Source organism: Protopterus annectens, chromosome 4.part1, assembly GCF_019279795.1.
Source record: "Protopterus annectens isolate FY-2018-M chromosome 4.part1, PAN1.0, whole genome shotgun sequence".
NCBI lineage: Eukaryota > Metazoa > Chordata > Ceratodontiformes > Protopteridae > Protopterus > Protopterus annectens.
In genome coordinates this window covers 722,264,206-722,287,789 of record NC_056734.1, presented here as the reverse complement: position 1 = coordinate 722,287,789, position 23,584 = coordinate 722,264,206, and positions in this window count along the sequence as shown.

Genomic DNA, 23,584 nt, shown 5'->3' with positions numbered 1-23,584 from the left:
TGTTGTAGCCATTTAGATAGTAATATATTTACACATACACACATACATCTAGATGTAGGTATACATTTTCTGTACTGTCGCATGAATGGGCTGGATGTTATGTTTCTGAAAACATCAGATTTATGCATATCTGGCATGGCTTAGTGGTAAGACATTTTGTGCATGGTTCTGGGTTTGAGCCTTGCAGTGGCTGTTTATTTTGTTACTGGGCAGAACACCGGCCATTGGATACAGAGTGATTAAGGCACTTTAAAGCAGTTGTAAGCGGGTTTGCATGGGTGTGCACGGAGGTAAGCACTGCTAACTTCCGGTCACAGTTTCTTACACCCAGTTAGCTTTGCCCTTGCTTAATCTGTGTAGGCCATGCTTACCCCCGTACAAACGCACTTAAATATGCTTACTAGTGCTTACATATGCTTACTACTGCTTATCTGTGCTTATACCTGCTACTACTGCCTTATTCATTATGACACTGACTTTTCACATGTGCATTTCCTGTAGTATTCCAGTTCATAAATATATGTTATTTAGTGAGTTTTGCAATACAAATATTGGTTATACTATGCTTTGCCATGTAAAATAGACTGTGCCACACTGGGACTCGAACCAGGAATTCCTGCTCTTAGGCGAATGCTCTGTCCACTAAACTATTGCTGTGCTGCTTCATTTACATATATCTTCCTTGTTATCCTCTTCAGCCTTTTAAGCTGCTTTAACCTTAGCTAAGCAATGGGCACACCTGTGCTCCTATGGTTAGCTGTACTCGGAGATTTAACAAACAATAAATGGGTTTCTTCTTTTGATTTTTTTTGTCCTTTTGCTGTTGTACACATGGGGGACTGTTGGTGGGGATATGCGGACACCTATGAGTGGTCTCGCTCATTTAATTCCACTTTGTGCTGTTCTACATTGCAGGGGCATGTTTATTCTGAGAGCTCTGCTCTCAGACACACCCCCTGCACTCGTACACACTCCATGTAAGCCTAGGAGGTCGGGCAGCACGTCTTCATTAATATGCATGGCACGCTGCTGTCCTCCTACATGGGCACTTCCGTGCAGGACTATGCTAGTCCTGCATGGAAGATTAGTGAATCTGGGGGTATATGTACAGGTCTGGACTTAAATGAAGTGATGACTAGGTTTACTGTTTCAACACCCCCTGCACAGCCTCTAGTCCTCGCCTCTGACACCCCCCACACACACTTTTGGGCTCACCATACCATGCACATTACTTTTTTTCTTCCTTTTCTCACATTTTGCCTTACTCTCAGCTTTTTCAAGAAGGCATAACTTTCTATATGTTCTGAAGTGCATTTTAAAGTTTTTTGTTCTTTTTACACAACCTTTTCATCCAGTAATGACTTGAACAGACATTATTATTATTAAGGAAATACATTCACTGTTGCTGTTCAGCTTTACTTTTCTTTGCATTTTTCAGCATACCTTTCCTGACCAAGACAGCACAGTAATAACCATTTAGGAAATAATTCAATTAAGCTGGTGCCCCCAAAGCCATAGGAGGTTATATATGTGCCCTGGGATGCATTTTAGAAAATTTTCTCAGCATTTTACTCCAATGGTGGCCTAAACAAAAATCATAAAAAAGAAAAGACTTTCAGTCTTATTTTTTTCTTTCAAGGAAGACATATTGTGCCCAAGGCTTAATGTTCAAAGCTGACAAAGCAGTAGCTCACAATAAACTAGCAAGCCAGTTGTGGGAATATATAGGTCTTATCTGCGAATACTGCCTCGTTCCCTAACCCCCCACAAAAGAGTCACTGCCTATACATCCCTCTGGTGTTAGACTAGGATGAAAGCAGATGTTTAAATTGCCTTAGCCATATATTTCAAGTGGCTGCTGATGTATGTATAAATAGCATGCTTCCTCACTCCCTAACCCTCAAAGTCAGCCCCGTGTATATGTGCCTAATGTGTGATTGTGAGAATGATTTCAGTAATATATTCTAATTTGTTGCTCTTATACAGTACACCACCCCTACAAAAGCTATAGTGACCTTCTTTTTACACCTCTAAGGTCTATGAGAAAAGTAAATAAACAATGACCACACTGCCCTCAGCTCAAACACAAGCTATAATGACTTCATGTGCACACCTCTAAGGTTTGACTGTGATGAAAATTGAAGTTGTAATAACCACACAATCCCCATCCCCCATAACTTACAGCAGCTTTCTGTATGCACACATTTGAGCAGGGTTGATTTTAGAATGGGTATGGTTGAAATCAGAGGCTATTATCAGCTTAATCCTAAAAGGGTCATATCTCAGCATTCTTCAGGTTAAACAGCTCAGTCAGAAAACTGATACATTTTTTGTCCTCATTTTCCTTCAACCAGCAACAGCTTTTGAGGGGGTCCCCTCAGAGTCAAGAATGATTAAGAGAGCCCCCAGTATCCATTTCTAGAGTCTAGTGAGTAGGGGCCACAAGACACCAAGAAGATCTACGTGTCTGAATGTGCTGTGATATATTTTATATCTTACTTTTGAAATATAATTACTTGTTAGGTACATTTTTACTGATACTTTGAAGAAAAATGCCTGTGTCCTGGCTACACACACACACACACACACACACACACACACACACACACACACACACACACACACACACACACACACACACACACACACACACACGTATACGCCATAGCAGTACTAGTTTTGTACTTATTTCAGCAAATAAGCAATACATTGTGCAACACTGGTACTGCCACACCAGATCAGTGACTGCTGTTTAGCAGTTGTCAAACAGCAGCAGGAGTAAGTTACTTATTAATCTCATTGAGGAGTAATGCATACCTGTCACTGTCCCTTATTTCACAGACCTTCCCTGATTTTGTTCATACTTTTACTTTATATTTCATAAAAAGTTTGATTTGCTGGTAAATCATTCAAGATTACAAGCAGTCAATCAATCCAGACATCTGAGTTTTATACTTATTGTCCAAAATACATGTTGATGCAAAAGGTATTATTCTACTAACTTTTTAAGTGCATTAGAGTAATATTTAAAATGTAGTCCTGATTCTGTGCCTTTATTCTATTATTTTTGGGACTGCATTGAATTCTTAAGCAAAGAAATTGAGTTATACTATCTGGTGTTCTGCCTGTATTTATAAACCCCCCTGAAAGAGAAAACCATCCCTGATGATCAGAAGTATCAATTCTTCTTAAAATCCAAAATTTGCACCAAAATAAGTCACTCTGGACTGCTAATCTCTCTAGTGCATACCTTGCTCATGTTCATTATCAACTTCATCCTAACAGGGTCGTATTACAGCCCTGTTCAGCTTAAAAAGCATAATTAGGATATTAATACATTATTTCTTCCTCATTTGTCCACAGCCAGCAGCAGCTTTTGTAGGGTACCACACAGTCAAGGATGATTAAGGGGGGCCTCCTGCAGCCATGGGTATAGTAGGGACTAAAGCTGGGTATGAAGTTAATTTTAGTGCAGAACATGTCCAACAGCAGGATGTAACTAAGCCAGGGCCACTATGTCAGTGGTAAAATATTTAATGGAATTCTGATGCCTGCTACTTGACAAAACACTGTTACTACAACCAGAAATATCTTTGAATTTTAAAGGAGGTATAAAAAAAGAGTTATTATCCATGTGGTGTATTAAGTATACAAGATTACTGTACTAGCTTTTGCGGGCTTGACAGACATGTTACAAAATATCAGGATAAGATAACTTGCTTGGTTGGGGACCCCCAAGAAAAAGGGAGCCCCCAGCGACTGCAGGGTTCGCTGGTGCCTAAAGCCAGCTATCTGTATTGGTAATAAGAACGTTATTTTTATAGCTTTACAATTGAAAGAAGTGTGACTGAAATCATTACAGTTCAAGCTAATGTTACTGCTTTTAACCTGATTACTTTGAATAATTACATAGGGTATTTTTAGTATTGTATTGAATGTATTACATGTGCATAACTTAAAAGATGCACCCAAGCCTTCAAGAAGTCACAAGCTCTTGACATTTGAATTGATCTGCAGTATGCATAAGCACTACTTATATCCTACTTCCAAAGTACAAAAGAACATCCAAAATCACAACTCCCATTGTATGCATAGGCACTTCATTTACACAGGTTTTACTTCAATAAAGATTTTACTACAGTATTTCAATAGTGTACGAAATGGCATGTAAACATTATTATGTGGATTTATTGTGCTTTTTCTGTTTTGCTTCTCCCCGCCCATTTTCTCTGATTTTCTTAACTTGATTATGCATTTCTTTCTCCTTTATTGTTTTGTTTCTTTCCCATTTATTTTCCTTTTTTACAGCTTCAAATCCCTAAGGAGCAAGTCAGGCACATACCATTCTAGTTGAGAACAGATCATCCTCTGCTCATAAGGTGATGTCCTTACAGGACTGGAGTGGAAGCATAGGTCTTACAGGCACTCTGGCATGTGGCAGCCTGGCAAACTTCACAGAAAGGGGGCTTAAGAGCTTGGTAGGGGGCATACTGGTGGAGATAGTGGACAGGAGAATTCAGCCAGTTGAAGACTCTCTTCAATTTGTACAAGACACATTTTCCCAATTGGAGCCAACCACAGCACCAACACAGGTCCTTACCCATTCAGCACTGGGGTCCTCCACTGCAACATCATCTGGCAGTGGACATATTTGATGATATGTGTACTGGGCCTCTAGCTGGCACTTTCTCATCCCTTCTTCCCTTATCATTTCTCCTATACCCTCTTATCTATTTTCCAACCACACTACCCTCTCATATAAAAAAAATTGTGCCCATCCTTTCCCACTTCCTCTAGCACAAGCCCTCTTGATGTTTCCCTTGTGAGTTCCCCTCATTGTTTTGTCTCCCCTTTTTCAATTTTTCCTTTCTCCCTCTTTCTATTCTTTAATGAAACCATCAGGGTGTCCACAAAAGCATACCCCTATATAAAACAATTATAAACCCTTTTTTAAAAAAAAAACATCCATTTTAAGCAGTGCATAGTCCACAACTTTCCATAAACATTTTAAGTGTGATTGCGCTCAGCTGTGCTCACCTATGATATGCAGAAAATAAAATTATACAAACCCTCATGCTTTTGTGAAGTAAGTCACAATTTCCTAATGCAGAGCTTTATACAATTTATTCTTTTTCAAGAAATGGGCATGTTTTCAAAAAAATATTTCACTTTTCTGTACTCATAACACATGACTTTATTTGAAGACAACTGAAAGTCATTTGTGAAGCTCCAGACTTTGAATAAAGGCCAGTATGCTCTTATAGCCCAAATGTCCTCATGTTTTGCTCTAAATAAAGAAAACCATCCATTACTACTTCACATATATATCCTGACTTACAAGTACTTTCCAATGTCATAATTACTTGTTTACATGCCTGCAATGTTATCTTTTCCCCAAGACAGAAAAATGGTTTCAACATCTAGCTGAATATTATGAAATACCCATCTTTTTCTTATAATTTTACATAGAAGCCTGGGGGATAATTTGCATAATATTTTAATTTATTAATCTTTTTTATTAATCTTTTAACCCATATTTTCAGTGTAGTATATATGGATTCACCCCCACTTCATCATGAACTATGCCTCTATCGCTGTATAATTTAATCAAAAACATAATGTTGCTACATGACTGCAAAATCAGATTTTAGGTAGTTATACGATGCTTATTCACTCTTGGTGACATACACACCTTAAGAAGAGTATTCCTAAAATACTTAAATAAAATATTACTAACTCACAAGTATATGAGTCTGCATTTAATTTGGCTAATATTTCCTTATAACTTTACTAAAGTTTCAACATTTGCATAACGCATATGCAAAAGGCCAAACTGGAACTCCACATTATGATGAATTATGCGGTCTTTGCATATGTTTGCCTTGGAAAGTGAATGTGGGTAGGAAAAGCAATTCAAAAGCCAAGAAAGAAAGAAAAACAAACTCCAAATCCAAAAGAAACAAAGAACAAACCAAATAACCAACCCAACAATTACGATATCAACCACGAAGACACGAAGTTCCTCCAAAAGGTTTAATAACAACAAGGCACATACACATAGAACCAACACTGACCTAGGTTTCATCCTGTGGACTTCTTCAGAGTGTTGGTAACCATAACATTTATACTAAACATCAGTAGTTTGATTAATTGAATAATTGCACCAAGCTGTTACACTGCTGTTTAGAAAATTACAACAGTAAAAATGACATATTTTACTTTTAGCCTATAACACCCACACATACAACATTAAACACATAGTAATTACTGTTAAAAATATATATATATGTATGTTGGTAAATATATATATATAAATAATACAAGGTATTTAAAATACATATGTACATATAAATGATATCTATATTGCTATTAAAAAACTAAATATAATTATTAAAAAAATATCCACTTGTAAAGTTGTATAATTCTACTTCACCACCTATAATGTTGAGATGAACCCAAACGTTATTGATTTATACAACTAATTTAACTGCATAATGTTAGCCCAATATGTTTTGCAGCCTAAGATATGGTTTAATAGTTATAAATTCGTTAAGCCCTGGAAGAAAATGTGCATTTAATATCATCTGCCACTTGAGCTCGCAAACATCAAGGTGGTATTCAGTTAACCTACCCTGTGGGTCCTGAACTAACTGTTCTAATATACAAAAAGAAAATTTGTGATCTTTGTATGCTATAATATGTCGTGCTAAGGCATTAGTGGGTTTTTGGTGTTGAATGTCCAAGACATGTTCCTTAATTCTGTCCCTAAATTTTCTACATGTCTTGCCCACATAGAATGCCATGCAGATTTCACATTTAGCTAAATAAACTACGTTAGTTGAATGACAGTTAAACCTACCCCTAATCCTAATGAATGTATTGTTAACTATTATTTTACTTCCTGTTTTCATAATATAAGGACATGTACTACACCTACCACACTTGCTATTACCTCTAATTCTATTGGCATTAGTGTCCAAGTGTGTATTGCCTCTCTCAAAAATTTGTTTCAAGGCTCTGTCCTTGCGAAAAATAAACTTGGGTTTGCATAATGTATAACCCTGAAATTCCTTTAACCTACTGAATGATCTCCAATTTTTCTCAATAATATTAATAATAGCATCAGTGTCCGCATTAAACGTGACCACAAACAAGATATATTCATCCCGTAAATCATACTTCAATTGATTATTAATATTATTACTGAATAATGGGTGTAAACTTTTAAGTATAGACTCTATCTGTCCATTTCTCCTTTTTGTCTGTATTTCATTCTTTAGGTCCAAACATAAAGATATAGGATAACCCCTATTAGTGAATAATTTTGTCATGAAATCAACTTCCCTTACAAACTCAACATAATCACTAACCATACGTGCTGCCCTAATAAATTGTCCTTTAACAATCGATTTTTTCTGATGCTCCGGGTGCCAGCTGTCATAATGCAAGTATGAGTTTGAAAATGTGGATTTCCTGAAAATTTTAGATGATATATACTTATTGTTTTTATTGTAAGTTAAGCTTACATCTAAATAGTTAATTTCCTCCTTACTGACTTCATGGGAAAATTTTAGAAACCATACTGTTTGGTTGATATAAACAATAAATCTCTCAAGGATATTTTTATCTCCCTGCCATATAATAAAAATGTCATCCAAAAAATGGGTGTATAATCTAATATATGAGTTAAACTCACTATTAAAGACAAAGTTGTTTTCCCAATATGCCATGATGTAGTTGGCATATATAGGGGCACATGCTGCCCCCATTGCCATACCCGTTTTTTGACGAAACCTATAGCCTTCAAAAAATATAAAATTATTTTTTAACACTATTTCCATTAACCTTACATAGAGATTTATATGATCTTGCTCATAGACCCCAGTAGCTATTAACTGCTCTTCCATCCATTCTAGACCAATGTCATGTGGTATAACACTGAAAAGGTTGACCACGTCAATTGTCAAAAACATAATATCATCATGTACTTCATAATTTCTGATCTTATCCAAAAAGTGCCATGAGTCTTTGGTTATATAAGGAAAACTATTTAAACCATTTTTTAGTTTTGAATCCAAATACTGACTTATAAACGACACTTTACTCCTCTTACCATCGACAATTGGTCTAAAACGAACATTGTCAATACCTTTGTGGATCTTTGGAATGCCAAAGATCCCACTGACCAAAGGGTGTTTATTTGTCATATAGAAAAATTCTTCCTCATTGATCTGTCCTTGGAATAACATGTCCTCAAGAGATAAATCAATATCTTTGTAAGCTATGTTAACCTCATTGATACTTACTTCCACATAGTTGTCTTCCGACAACATAGTTAACATTTCATTGTCATAATCCACCTTATCCATTATTACAGCTTTGTTTCCCTTGTCAGGCTTCATTACGCGTATATTTTTGTTACTACATATAAATTGAATACCATCAATATGTTCCTGTTTTAAATTACTCTGACATACTACGTTGTCATCCTTATATAATTGTCTGATCTCTTGTTCGCACAAGTTTTCAAAAGTATGTACCATATTGTTGTAAGGTGGATTGAAATAGCTAGGTTTATGTAAATTAATAGTTTTCACTAAGTGCTCTTCACCCTTTTTAAAACCAAAATAGGCCAATAAATTTAATTTACGTGTGAATAACTTCAAGTCTCTAAGTGTATCAACTACATTTCCTCTTCTGCAAGGTACAAAATTAAACCCTTTTGATAAAATGTCAGCATGATGTGTATTAAATTCTGTACTAGAGTAATTGAACAACTTAAAGTCTTTTGCGATATTAAACACTATTATAGGATTCGACAAAGGGGTAATACATTCATTCGTTTGTTCGCTATGAAAAGGGTGGGCCTCACCGTCTTGCTGATTAATCTGTCTTAAATCATATTCCTCATTAACACATAGGGTGGGGATACCACCTTTCCTACCTGCAATGTTTGTCTCATTGTCTACACACTGACCTTCATTATAAAATGTACTTGTACTGACTGAGTCCAAATGTACTTCATTGAACTCACCCATAACATTATGTACACTCATCTGCATTAAAATGTTGTCATCATTATCAAAATGCACTTCATCCAATATTTCGTCATCATCCAGGTTGCATACTACTTCCTGTTTACTACAGTAATTAATATTTGCATCAAATATAGCTTCATTGCTTGACATACCATCACACACTTCACTAAATGTGGTCGCCGCTTCTATTAAGTTGATACTGCCACTATCTTCCATTAAAAAATCATGAATACATACACTTTCCGTTAGAAAATTGTCACAAATGGTTCCACTGTACAAACTAACTTCGTTTGAATTATTACTCCTAACGTCCTTGAACACACTTAGTTCAATATTTAAAGCTGCTGAATCAAGTCAGATCATATAAATCTCTATGTAAGGTTAATGGAAATAGTGTTAAAAAATAATTTTATATTTTTTGAAGGCTATAGGTTTCGTCAAAAAAATGGTGTGGCAATGGGGGCAGCATGTGCCCCTATATATGCCAACTACATCATGGCATATTGGGAAAACAACTTTGTCTTTAATAGTGAGTTTAACTCATATATTAGATTATACACCCGTTTTTTGGATGACATTTTTATTATATGGCAGGGAGATAAAAACATCCTTGAGAGATTTATTGTTTATATCAACCAAACAGTATGGTTTCTAAAATTTTCCCATGAAGTCAGTAAGGAGGAAATTAACTATTTAGATGTAAGCTTAACTTACAATAAAAACAATAAGTATATATCATCTAAAATTTTCAGGAAATCCACATTTTCAAACTCATACTTGCATTATGACAGCTGGCACCCGGAGCATCAGAAAAAATTGATTGTTAAAGGACAATTTATTAGGGCAGCACGTATGGTTAGTGATGATGTTGAGTTTGTAAGGAAAGTTGATTTCATGACAAAATTATTCACTAATAGGGGTTATCCTATATCTTTATGTGAGGACCTAAAGAATGAAATACAGACAAAAAGGAGAAATGGACAGATACAGTCTATACTTAAAAGTTTACACCCATTATTCAGTAATAATATTAATAATCAATTGAAGTATGATTTACGGGATGAATATATCTTGTTTGTGGTCACGTTTAATGCGGACACTGATGCTATTATTAATATTATTGAGAAAAATTGGAGATCATTCAGTAGGTTAAAGGAATTTCAGGGTTATACATTATGCAAACCCAAGTTTATTTTTCGCAAGGACAGAGCCTTGAAACAAATTTTTGAGAGAGGCAATACACACTTGGACACTAATGCCAATAGAATTAGAGGTAATAGCAAGTGTGGTAGGTGTAGTACATGTCCTTATATTATGAAAACAGGAAGTAAAATAATAGTTAACAATACATTCATTAGGATTAGGGGTAGGTTTAACTGTCATTCAACTAACGTAGTTTATTTAGCTAAATGTGAAATCTGCATGGCATTCTATGTGGGCAAGACATGTAGAAAATTTAGGGACAGAATTAAGGAACATGTCTTGGACATTCAACACCAAAAACCCACTAATGCCTTAGCACGACATATTATAGCATAAAAAGATCACAAATTTTCTTTTTGTATATTAGAACAGTTAGTTCAGGACCCACAGGGTAGGTTAACTGAATACCACCTTGATGTTTGCGAGCTCAAGTGGCAGATGATATTAAATGCACATTTTCTTCCAGGGCTTAACGAATGTATAACTATTAAACCATATCTTAGGCTGCAAAACATATTGGGCTAACATTATGCAGTTAAATTAGTTGTATAAATCAATAACGTTTGGGTTCATCTCAACATTATAGGTGGTTAAGTAGAATTATACAACTTTACAAGTGGATATTTTTTTAATAATTATATTTAGTTTTTTAATAGCAATATAGATATCATTTATATGTACATATATATTTTAAATACCTTGTATTATTTATATATATATATTTACCAACATACATATATATATATTTTTAACAGTAATTACTATGTGTTTAATGTTGTATGTGTGGGTGTTATAGGCTAAAAGTAAAATATGTCATTTTTACTGTTGTAATTTTCTAAACAGCAGTGTAACAGCTTGGTGCAATTATTCAATTAATCAAACTACTGATGTTTAGTATAAATGTTATGGTTACCAACACTCTGAAGAAGTCCACAGGACGAAACCTAGGTCAGTGTTGGTTCTATGTGTATGTGCCTTGTTGTTATTAAACCTTTTGGAGGAACTTCGTGTCTTCGTGGTTGATACCAAAAGAAACAAAGCTGGGACCAAAAACCCAAAACCCAAAAGAAACTTTCTTTGGCTTTTATTTCACCTTTTAATAGTGACAATCTTTCTATTAGGAACACCATCCTAAAGAATTGGGTCATCTTAACTGATGATTATACTGTGAAAGACAAAGTGGGAGAAAAAACATATATAAAACGGAATTTAACTTAAAAACTTGATTGAGCATACATTGGTCACAAATATTATGTCTCAGCCTTTCATGAGTAAATGTGGATGTTGCCCCTTTTGTAAATATATACACACCGGTGAATTTTTGGACATCACTGGAGTTACTTTTCACAGGAAGGGTAAATTTAACTGTGAAACTAAGGGCATTGTTTATGTAGCTTTATGTCAACATTGCTCGTCCTTTTATATTGGTAAAACCGAGCGTAGATTAGAGGATAGAGTGTATGAACACCAAAAAACCGAGCGTAGATTAGAGGATAGAGTGTATGAACACCAATGTGAGATCAGAAAGATAAGGACTACCAATGCAATTTATCACAATATTTCTGAATAGCAAGAATATTTTTTTAAATTCTATATTGTTGAAAAGATCACTCAGAATATTAGGGGTGGAGCTTTGGCATTGCTTTTAGAAAAACATGAATTGCATTGAATTTTTGTTTTTTAATGTGGTGCGTTGGTCCGGACTTAATGACTTAGCTTCTATTGGTTGCCTTTTAAAACTAAGATCCAAAACAAGATGATTGGCTGATTTGCAATTTACTTTTTATAGTTATGTATTTTAATTTTGTTGTATTTTATTAAAATGTGCAATATTGTTTTTAATTTTGAAGGTTGTTTGAAAGTCATTTGACATTTAGATTTGAAATAAGGGACTTGATTGAATGTCATGTGACTATTATTTGAGTATTTAATCAGGTTTGAATTAATTGTTTTAGATCTGATGAAGTCTCTCTTTTTTACTCTGTAAGAGAAGAAAGTGCTTGTCTTCTGAATAAACTTTACCTTCCTCCAAGGTTTTTGGTCCTTCTTTTTGGATGATGAAAAGTAATTGTCAGCAGTAACAAACAATGTCATCCTTTAAGATGAAAATGCACAGACATTTTAGACTCATTGATATAGCACTGCACGATGACCACATGGAAGCTTACTTACCAAAATAATGTAATTATCTAGGTTATAATTCTGCATTTAATTGTTGAACATTTCCTTATAAAATTATTAGAGTTTAACATTTTACACCAGATTTGTCAACTGCCATATGTAACACCATGCAGCTTCATCACTTTTATACAGACAGGATAAATAAAAAAAAAGTGTAGTATGTGTGAAGCCTCTGTTAAGCTTGTCACAGTTTGCATGGCATGACCATTATGCCTTGGTGTGAACTGTCATTCATCAGCCTGTCAATTGCTGTGACATTGAGTTTTCACATGCATGTCTGTTGGATGTGTAGGACAAGAAAATATACACATTTTTGTGGAAATATCTCAATACATTTGATATAGCACAGCACAAACACAAAATACACATAGACTATATTTTATATTGTTCAAGATATTCAGCCTTATCTGCTGTTTCTCTTTTCTACATCAAATGGCTCTAATCTTCCTTTGTCACATTTTGACTACATACAGAGATGACATTATTAGAGATGCATTAAAACCCTTTCACATTTTTACAGAGACAGATATCCACAACACTTTTTTTCCTTCCATATTTTAGTAACATAATCCATTTTATATGGCCAGTAAATGCCTTCCTGCTTAAATTATACTATAAAAGACTTGTGATCACCTTTCACAGAAATTATGATAATGTTTATTTGTTGATCATACTCATAAATTGCTATTATTTAACCTTCTTTAAAAAGGGTAGCTAGAACAGTTCCTAAATATTCTCTTTCTTTCACATTTTATACAATATGGAATAGACTATTTAACCGTATTGTTTATCTTATTTAATTGTTTTGATATCTAACTTACTTTTAAAATTTCAATAACATTTTAATAGTATGAAGTATAATTTTACTATTTTTTTGAAAACTGTGAATCCTGAATGTACAGATTTTCTGCTACTATGCCATTCTGTCCAACAATGACACACCTGTGGTTCTGTAGTTAGTGTGAAGTAATCAAGACAAGGTGAAAACTAATATCTTATTTAACAATTATATGACTGTTTTGGATTTTGTGTGTCCTCTTTTTGAGGCATTTGACAGCTATTCCTTTTGTGCTTTATTTCAACTGTATATTAGTTCAATGTTTTTAAGGCAAGTTGGTCTTCGAAACCTGGAAAATCCCATAAAATCTTCCATGTTTATCTGGGTCCTTTTTTATGCAATTCATCAGAAAATGTGTGATTTCTCACAAACAACTTACTATTTAACAATAAGCATTTCTAATACCTCACATTTAATTTGCTCATGTATGTTAGATTAGCCAAAGGAGAGCCCTACTTGCTGTGAACTCTACCTGTTATTATACAGAGTATCGTGCAGCTTTTCAGTTGTGTGCTTCAGTCCACATTGTTCAGGTCTACGGCAAATGAGGTACAACAGTTCCCATCATAGAGAGAAAAAGCAGACATGTTTACACAAGCTGATTAAAAATATTTCATTTTGTAACATAATATAAAACAGCCTGTAATTGTTTTCTTGTACACATGAATAACAAAATAATAATATTATTTTCATGGCAAAGAAATATATTTGGAATTCCAGTGCTTTGGATACTAAATACCAAAGTTACAAGCAAATGAACTTCAGGGAAGAGCTTTCTGGTACACAACAGTGACCAAACCACACCACTAACTGCTGTAACAAAGCCATGTTTAGACCTAAAGATAAACAAAGAGACTGAGTCAGAAATTCTGTAGTGGAGTATGACCACAGGCTCTGCCACAGAACACATCAGAGCTGTCATTTCTACCTGTCTGCACTTTCTTATGTTGTTCAACAGAAAAATACAGAAGTGCTGCAGACAGGCAAAGATGTCAGCCCAGGCAGGATCAGGTGACTGACAATTAGGGTATATAATACTTCACAGTTAATTTACTAAACACTTACGTGAGTTTCAGGAGCAGGACAGAAGTAAACACCTTCAAGTGCTTGTGATATAGAATTATCACATCAGTCAGCAGGCCTGGTTACTTGAAATGCATTAACACAGTCATGATGGTCTGTTTAATACGCACTAATGGAAAGCAATACACCTGCCATGTTAAATTCCATGGGCTGTCAAAGGAAAGATAACTATTTGCTGTGCACCTGTTCTTTTACTCTTCTCAAAGTCTTTAACATCAGCCTTATGTACGCCAGCTGATCTTACAGAGGATTTATTAATTTCATAATGTCCTGCTGATGGACTTGTGCCAGCAGAAAATGAGACTGCAAGCAAAGGCCCAGGTATAATGACTCTCAGGAGACAAAAGAGTTGGCAATCATGCTTGGCGAATTTCTACAGGAACTCTGTAAACTCTCGTTAAATATACAATAGTGCCACAGGACTTGAGATAAGCAATACTGGTTTATTTGCACAAAGGTGGATCTATAAAATACTAGATAATCACAGGATGTAGAAATGATTCTATGGGGCAAAATGCTGAAGTACTTAATTTTAGTTTTTTTTTAATGAGGTTAGGCCCACTTAACACAAATCCTCTTATTTGATTTGTTTGTCTGGGGCCCTGATGAGTCACATCTCCTCAGAGTCACACAACAAATGTTCAGGGTAGTGCCAAGAAGCACTGATGCCCATTTACATGTGCTCAATCAATATATGTTACAAAGTATCATTTGGCCCATATGACAGTTTTGTTTTATAGTTGTTGGCCAGATAAGGTCAATAGGTACAGGTACCATTTTTTCAGCAGTGCACTAGAAGTGCTGTCTGAGTAACAGGCAAATTAGTCATACATTTAGGAATTGGAACTTGAAAGCCTCAAACCTAGGACTGTATGAGTAAGCTGATAAATTTAACATTCTATACTGCACTGCTAACATTTTTATGGTAATACTTCTATAAGTACATAACAAAGCCATGTCTACTTTAATGTATGTGCCATGATCAAGGTATAAAACAAAAAGCCAACAAACTCCAAGTCCAAGTCACAATTTTAATGAATGGTAAGCGCTTTTGACTGGTATCACCAACCTTCATCAGACAAATAACACACACATCTCCTTGATCCTTTATACACAAGTTAATTAATTACTCTATTAATTAACAACAATTAACTGCTGTATTTTGACTCTATGCAGTATTAACCCCTCACAGGTCATAACTGCACCTTTATACACAACTATTTATCTATTAAATATTTTCCTCCCCGGACCCACTTTTCAAGGTATGCAAAAATCATTTTTATCCCTGCTTCCTAATTTGCATTAACGTTTGTAGTAGTATCCCGAATAATAAAACCAGTTCTTTATTTATTTAACCAGTATTACATTACACACAGCAGTATTCAACACAACTGTATAAAACCCAGCTTCAAAACCATAAACAGTATATCTAAGAAGGAAGCTGCTCAGTGCTTTGGGATATCAGATTGCCTGAAAGATGAGATCTGAGGCTCTGTTGTGATCAAAACTATTGCCTCCTCCAGGTCAATGTTGTTTCAGTATGCAAATTTACTAATTGTCAAAGCCAGGACTATGGCCTGATATAGCTCATTGCCTTAATCCACTCTTCAAACTGCTGGTCAGTAATAGTGGGATTCCTGTATATTGCACAAACAGTCAAAATGTTTGCTAATTTTAATCTGAAATAAATTATGTCAACAATGTAATCTGGGTTGCAATATAAGCCTTATATATTTGAATAACTCTCCAGCTCTGCCAGCTGTTTGCAGATGCTGATGATGTCAAGTTTCTAAATATCTGTTGACATTTTCAGAAAGTGATCAAGCCCTGATATTATGGCAGCTTAATTATGAAGTTCTGTCTGCTGTATAGAAGAGAAGCAAAGAACAAACCTGACAAAGTGATTGCAAATGGGTGGTCTGAGAATGATTTCATGTAGAAGTGGATAGTGACTGACTATAAGAAAGATGGCACAGACCTGTGAAATGGAGGCTGAAAATACCCCACCATATACACAGAAAGTTAATGAACATAATGGCTGAAATACTCAACCTAATGAAAGGCTCAATTGATAACATAAAAGAAGAGCAATTTGTAAAAAGGGAGGAGGCACAGATAGAGGAGAAAGCTGTGCCATTTGAGGAAGCAGTTGTCTCCCACAAATCACAAATTATGCATTCTTCCAGATTACAAAAGCTGGAGGAGTTATCGGTTAAGATAGATAACATATGTTCGCAGTTTGTTTCTAAGCTTATGTTTAAAACATGAAAATACAACAAAAACTACACATTTTAAATGAAAATAGGTGTGCCCCCCACACCCCCCTAACTATATATATCAACTCCAGGGTAGCACAACATTGGGGAGGGGGGAAAATCCCAGGTTTTTGCCTTGAATACTGGTTGTCGACCAAATGAGCTGTCGACCAAATGAATGTCGATCAAATGGTCTGTTGGTCTTATGAAATAGACCCATATATATATATATATATATATATACATATATATATATATATATATATATATATATATATATATATATATATATATATATATATATATACACACATACATACATACAAACATCTACATATATAAATACATTTCCCCTACTGTTGAATGACTGTGCTGCATGATATGTTTGAGAAAACATCACATTTATGTACATCAAAAGGGGCTTAGTGGTAAATCACTTTGGCTATGGTGTGCAGCATCCTGGGTTTGAGACTTGCAAGGGCTGATTATTTGTTGCTGGGCTGAACAGGGTCTGTTGGAGACAGAGTGATTAAGACACTTTAAAGCAGTTGTAAGCAGGTTTGTGCAGAGCTAAGCAATGCTTACATGAACTCAGCTTCGCTTACGCCCACTTATGGATGCTTAAACCCAAGTTAATTTCAAATAAAGAAAAGGGAGATAGGAAAGTGGTTAAATTGGGGCAAGCAGGGGGGAAAAACAAGATGAGACACAGGTAGGATGTGCAAGATGGGTGTAGAAAAAGAACATAGCTCTGCATTTCTTCAGCAGCAACAGCTGGTTTCAATGTGGGCAATTTAGAATTTGGAACCTCACACCTTACAGGGAGGAGTGTGGGCATTATCCAATAAGGATGATTGGTAGGATTAGATTGTGTGATGGGTACATGTCTCTGGGTGAAATGCAGAGCTATGTATGGGACATGATTTTTTTTGGGACAGATGCTCTTTTTTTAAGGTAAGAGTGGGATGTTAAAGAAGGATTATAGGTAAGTGTGGTGAGGGAGGTTTGGTAGGAGAGGTTGCATTTGCAGACAGACAAGACAGACAAGACAGCAGACAGGGATGGTGTATGACACATGAGGGGTAAACATCTTGACGGGGAGGGTGGTTGGGAATCAGAGCCTCATGAGCCCCCAGATGGTAGCAGTGGCACTGATATCCCCATCTGATGGCAGCCACCACTACTCCTTCACAGCCCCAAAGGTGGCTGTGTTGGGGGCTGGGCTGGAGGGGCTGCCTGCCCCTCTAGCTGTGCCAGCCTGCCCTCCACCTGGCACAGGCAGTCATCCAGCTCCATCTGGAGGACACTGCACACCACGCCACAAACCTCGTCCTGGGTGACAACATCCTTACGTCGCCCACTTGTGGGGGGGCGAGCCCCATCCCCTGAATCCACCTGAGGGTGGTGCAGGGCCAACAGATGAGGGAAGTCTGGGTTGGGTCCCAGATGTGCTTGGACCCAGTGCCTCGGCCAGGTGGGGTGGGAGAGGCAGAGCCGCTGGGATCTGCCTTCCTGCACATGCTATGGTGTGGAGGAAATTAACAATGAATATTGGTTAGTCATGAACAACACATTGCATCATTAGTCAAAATAGCATGTGTGGATATACCCATTTATTCAAACAGTGCAATTATAACAGTGTCATAGCAAACAGAACCCATGGATATATGGAATGGCATTCAGAGTTGCAACAGCATGCCAGTTAGAGGTATATCAGGCAGGAAATAACAATGATTACTCAACAGGGGATAGTAGTATGCACACAGTTTAAACAAATGATTAACCAAATGGAACAACAGTCCCAACAGTAGAGGTTTATTTAGGAACATACCCATGTTAGTTTCAGTGTGATAATTGGATTAGGTGAGTGGTGGGGGAAGGGAACAGATTCAATTAACAACTGCTATCAAGTATATTTGTCAGTACACTACTATTCACTACTCTACAATCTGACCACACTTACACTCTACCTTAGCCATGGGGCTGCTACAGCACACCAACAGCTGTACATATCAACAGATCAATTGTACCCTTATTTTACATTTACCTGTTTCTATACAGATTTCTTTACCTGTTGGCCCTGTGAAGATGAACTGTGTGCACATTAAATTGCTGTTTCTACACATATTTCAGATTCACATATTAGTTGCAGGCCCTGGAGTGTGTGTTGTGCTTTTGACATACAGCTACTGTGACATTCTCTGTGTGCGGGTTTCTTGCCAACTGGGGAAACTATCCGTGACAGTGTGATACTTGAGGGGCTTGTCTGGGCCAGACTGCAGAGTGTGGATGGCTAGCTTGCATCTACTTGTTGGACTAGGGCTGATCAACACAGCAGTTGTTCACCTTTCATAGTTATACACATCATACTAGTATTTCTATTCAGATTTCTTTACCTGTGTGCCCTGTGTGAAAAATATATGTATTGCAGTACATTACCTTTTCTATTCAGATTGCAGTTTACAACTGTAGAACCAGACTGGCATATTAGTGGTGGTCCCTGGATTCAAACCGTGGTGTGTGTGCAAAATTGAACTACAGGCCTAGTCCTTATCAGACAGAGCTACTGGGGAGGTGTTGGGTGTCACTTGTGACATTTCTATCTAGTACATATTTTTGTGCATAGTACTTTTCTTATCAAATGTATTATTTGTTTCACATTTTCAGTACAAATTATGCATACACAACAGACATTGGTGTCAGTGTTTGAGAAATGTGCACATTAGCTGGATTGCACATTTGTCTGTTTTACAACTACATACTGTAATTTAGATTCCTGAGTACGCAGTGTAGGTTTTAAGTCTGCACCTGTTAGCCTTATACATTTTTCAGTACATTCACAGCAACATACAGCTGAAATTGAAAAGTTAAGACAGGACAATGATGGCAGACACACAAGTAAAACACATTCTGATGGAAATATGTACTGTTACTTTTTTCACTTATTTGACATGTCCATTCTAAAGTATGCAGACAAACAGTGCTAAATCAGTTAACCTCAGTTAATGCATTTTGCATTACATACACATTTCTATTTTTCAGGTACAAGTGAGATGACACACACCAGTGTTTGAGATTACCTTTATTAGTTTTGACATACATATCTATGTACAACTCAGACATCGACAATTACTATTCCTGCATGATCTGTACAGGGGAATGCTTTTCATTTCTAAGTGTTACGGTAGCCCTGACATGGTACTTTCTTGGCAGGTTCACTCAGACACACTCATACATATTCTACTATTCCTCTCCTGTATATTGTACCTTGTTTGCTACTGACATCTGTATTACACAGCAGCTAGAAATACTTCATTGTAATGCTGGTAGCCTGACACAGGCATTTATTCTTGACTTTTACAGCACAACTATATATACAGATAGTACTACCATTACTATATTTTTGATTTATTACTGCTAATATTAGGAGGTATTCTGTACTCACAATAATGCCCACACAGACGGGCCAGTCCCTGGGCATGAGCCTCGACATTCTGGGACTTCTCTGCAGCAGCTGTATGGGAAGAGATGACACATTAATCACACCTGCACAGTCAGAAGTTTAACTTTTTTCCATACTTAGAGATAAGACTGCATACTTACAGACACATGGGACATCTTTCACACAGGCTTCTTGGATCCACTGGTGCAAGAATGCACCTCTCCTCTGCTTCAAGTCATTGTGGTGGTGACATACCTGCTGACCAGTCCAAGGTATGCCAGCGGCACTAGTGAGATCGCGTGCAAGCTGGTCCCAGGTCTCCGCTTTGTACTGGGTGCCCTGGTCCTGGCCCTGCAGCAGCCTGGCATCATGTTTTTTTCTAGGAGCTCAACTATGACCCTGGACTCCTGGATGCCCCAACATTGCGCTTGGAAGCGAACACCTCCACCCACACCTGACATTTTGGTCCTACTGTGAGCAATCACAAATAGTTATGGCTGTATTCTCACATGTGCAGTTTAAATAGGGCCATTTTCTTGCACTTTTTAATGATTGGCCAGTTTTAAAATGCAGGACTATGTTTAGCTCCATGGAAATCCGCATAGCAACGCTTAAAGCAGATAAGCATAGCTGAAAGCAGGTAAGCAATGCTTACACTAGCAAAGCATTGCTCAAATCTATTTTTTTTTTCATTAAATTTATAAATTATTTTTTACATTTATATTTTACATATTCCCACCCCGACTGTGTTATACGTGAGCCATATGATTGACATTTATCATTCAAATTCCTTAAAAATGATTAAATAAATTGGAAGTGGGGGGGGTTAAACCAAGCATGCTCTACATGCGAAACAATGGCAGTACCACTACACTACAGCAACTTGCTGATGGTTTCTGTAACAGTAGCACTTGTCTATCATTTTCAGGATTTCAGCCAGACTAAGCATAGTGGTGCACCTCGCAAACAAGCTGCACACCACTTAAATTTTGGTTTTATTTAATGGAAAAAAATTTTTTTTGTATTTTTATTATGTTCCACTTGCCCTACTGCTTCCATGCATGTAGGGCAAGAGTGCATACATTTGGGGGTGTGCACTTGAAGGTTGCTGCCTTCTAGGTGTGTTTGTGTTCACAGACACTGAAATGTTAGCTACTTACATTTCAGTGTCTGTGGACACTGGTTTAGGACATAGTATTAGAGCCAAGCTCTAATATTATGTACAATGACACTTGTCTGTGTCACAAAGTGTCGTATGGCACTTTCTGAGTGAAGGGGGCATGTTACATGTGCAGGCACTGCTGAAACATGCCCCCTTCACTCGTTCATGGTTCGTGTCCATTTAGATTAAACAGCAGCGTGCCTTCATGCATATGCAAGGCACGCTGCTATTCTAAATGGACATGAACCACTCTGTGCAAGAAAAGTCTTATTCTTGCACAGAGTTTCATGAATTCCAGGGTATATTTTTATTGTTCAGGATATTCAGCCTTATCTGCTGCTGCTCTTTTCTACATTTGGGATATGGTTTCTGGTCATTTGTGCACTGAACTTTTTCTCTTCCAGATATAAAGCAGATTTCAGCTTGAGAACTGTGCAACAAAAATGTAGTCCAGGTTCTGCAAAACTTGCCCCTTGGACTGTTACCAGCTGACCCACAAAAAGACTGATATGATCAGTTTTATAGCCCACCTTAAAATAGCTACCCAGACGCCTATCAAATGGCTCTAATCTTCCATTGCCACATTTTGACTACATATAGAGCTGACATTATTAGAGATGCATTAAAACCCTTTCACATTTTTACAGAGCCAGATATGCACAGCACTTTTTTTTTTTCCTTCCATATTTTAGTAACACAATCCATTTTATACAGCCAATAAATGCCTTGCTGCTTAAATTATACTATAAAAGAATTGTGATCACCTTTCACAGAAATTATGATAATGTTTATTTGTTGATCATACTCATAAATTTCTATTATTTAACCTTCTTAAAAAAGGGTAGCTAGAACAGTTCCTAAATATTCTCTTTCTTTCACGTTTTTATACAATATGGAATAGACTATTTAACTGTATTGTTTATCTTATTTAATTGTCTTGCTATCTAACTTGCTTTTAAAATTTCAATAACATTTTAATAGTATGAGGTATAATTCTACTATTTTTTGAAAACTGCGAATGCTGAATGTACAGATTTTCTGCTACTATGCTATTCTGTCCAAAAATGACACACCTGTGGTTCTGTAGTTAGTAATGTAAGCGATGTAATTAAGACAAGGTGAATATCTTGTTTAACAATTATATGACTGTTTTGGATTTTGTGTGTCCTCTTTTTGAGGCATTTGACAGCTATTCCTTTTGTGCTTTATTTCAACTTTATATTAGTTCAATGTTTTTAAGGCAAGTTGGTCTTCGAAACCTGGAAAATCCCATAAAATCTTCCATGTTTATCTGGGTCCTTTTTTATGCAATTCATCAGAAAATGTGTGATTTCTCACAAACAACTTACTATTTAACAATAAGCATTTCTAATACTCACATTTAATTTGCTCATGTATGTTAGATTAGCCAAAGGAGAGCCCTACTTGCTGTGAACTCTACCTGTTATTATACAGAGTACCGTGCAGCTTTTCAGTTGTGTGCTTCAGTCCACAGTGTTCAGGTCTACGGCAAATGAGGTACAACAGTTCCCATCATTGAGAGAAAAAGCAGACATGTTTACACAAGCTGATTAAAAATATTTAATTTTGTAACAATATAAAACAGTCTGTAATTGTTTTCTTGTACACATGAATAACAAAATAATAATATTATTTTCATGGCAAAGAAATATATTTGGAATTCCAGTGCTTTGGATACTAAATACCAAAGTTACAAGCAAATGAACTTCAGGGAAGAGCTTTCAGGTACACAACAGTGACCAAACCACACCACTAACTGCTGTAACAAAGCCATGTTTAGACCCAAAGATAAACAAAGAGACTGAGTCAAAAACTCTGTAGTGGAGTACAGACCACAGGCTCTGCCACAGAACACATCAGAGCTGTCATTTCTACCTGTCTGCACTTTCTTATGTTGTTCAGCAGAAAAATACAGAAGTGCTGCAGACAGGCAAAGATGTCAGCCCAGGCAGGATCAGGTGACTGACAATTAGGGTATATAATAGCTCACAGTTAATTTACTAAACACTTACATGAGTTTCAGGAGCAGGACAGAAGTAAACACCTTCAAGTGCTTGTGACTGTAGAATTATCACATCAGTCAGCAGGCCTGGTTACTTGAAATGCATTAACACAGTCATGATGGTCTGTTTAATATGCACTAATGGAAAGCAATAAACCTGCCATGTTAAATTCCATGGGCTGTCAAAGGAATGATAACTATTTGCTGTGCACCTATACTTTTACTGTTCTCAAAGTTTTTAACATCAGCCTTATGTACGCCAGCTGATCTTATAGAGGATTTATTAATTGCATAATGTCCTGCTGATGGACTTGTGCCAGCAGAAAATGAGACTGCAAGCAAAGGCCCAGGTATAATGA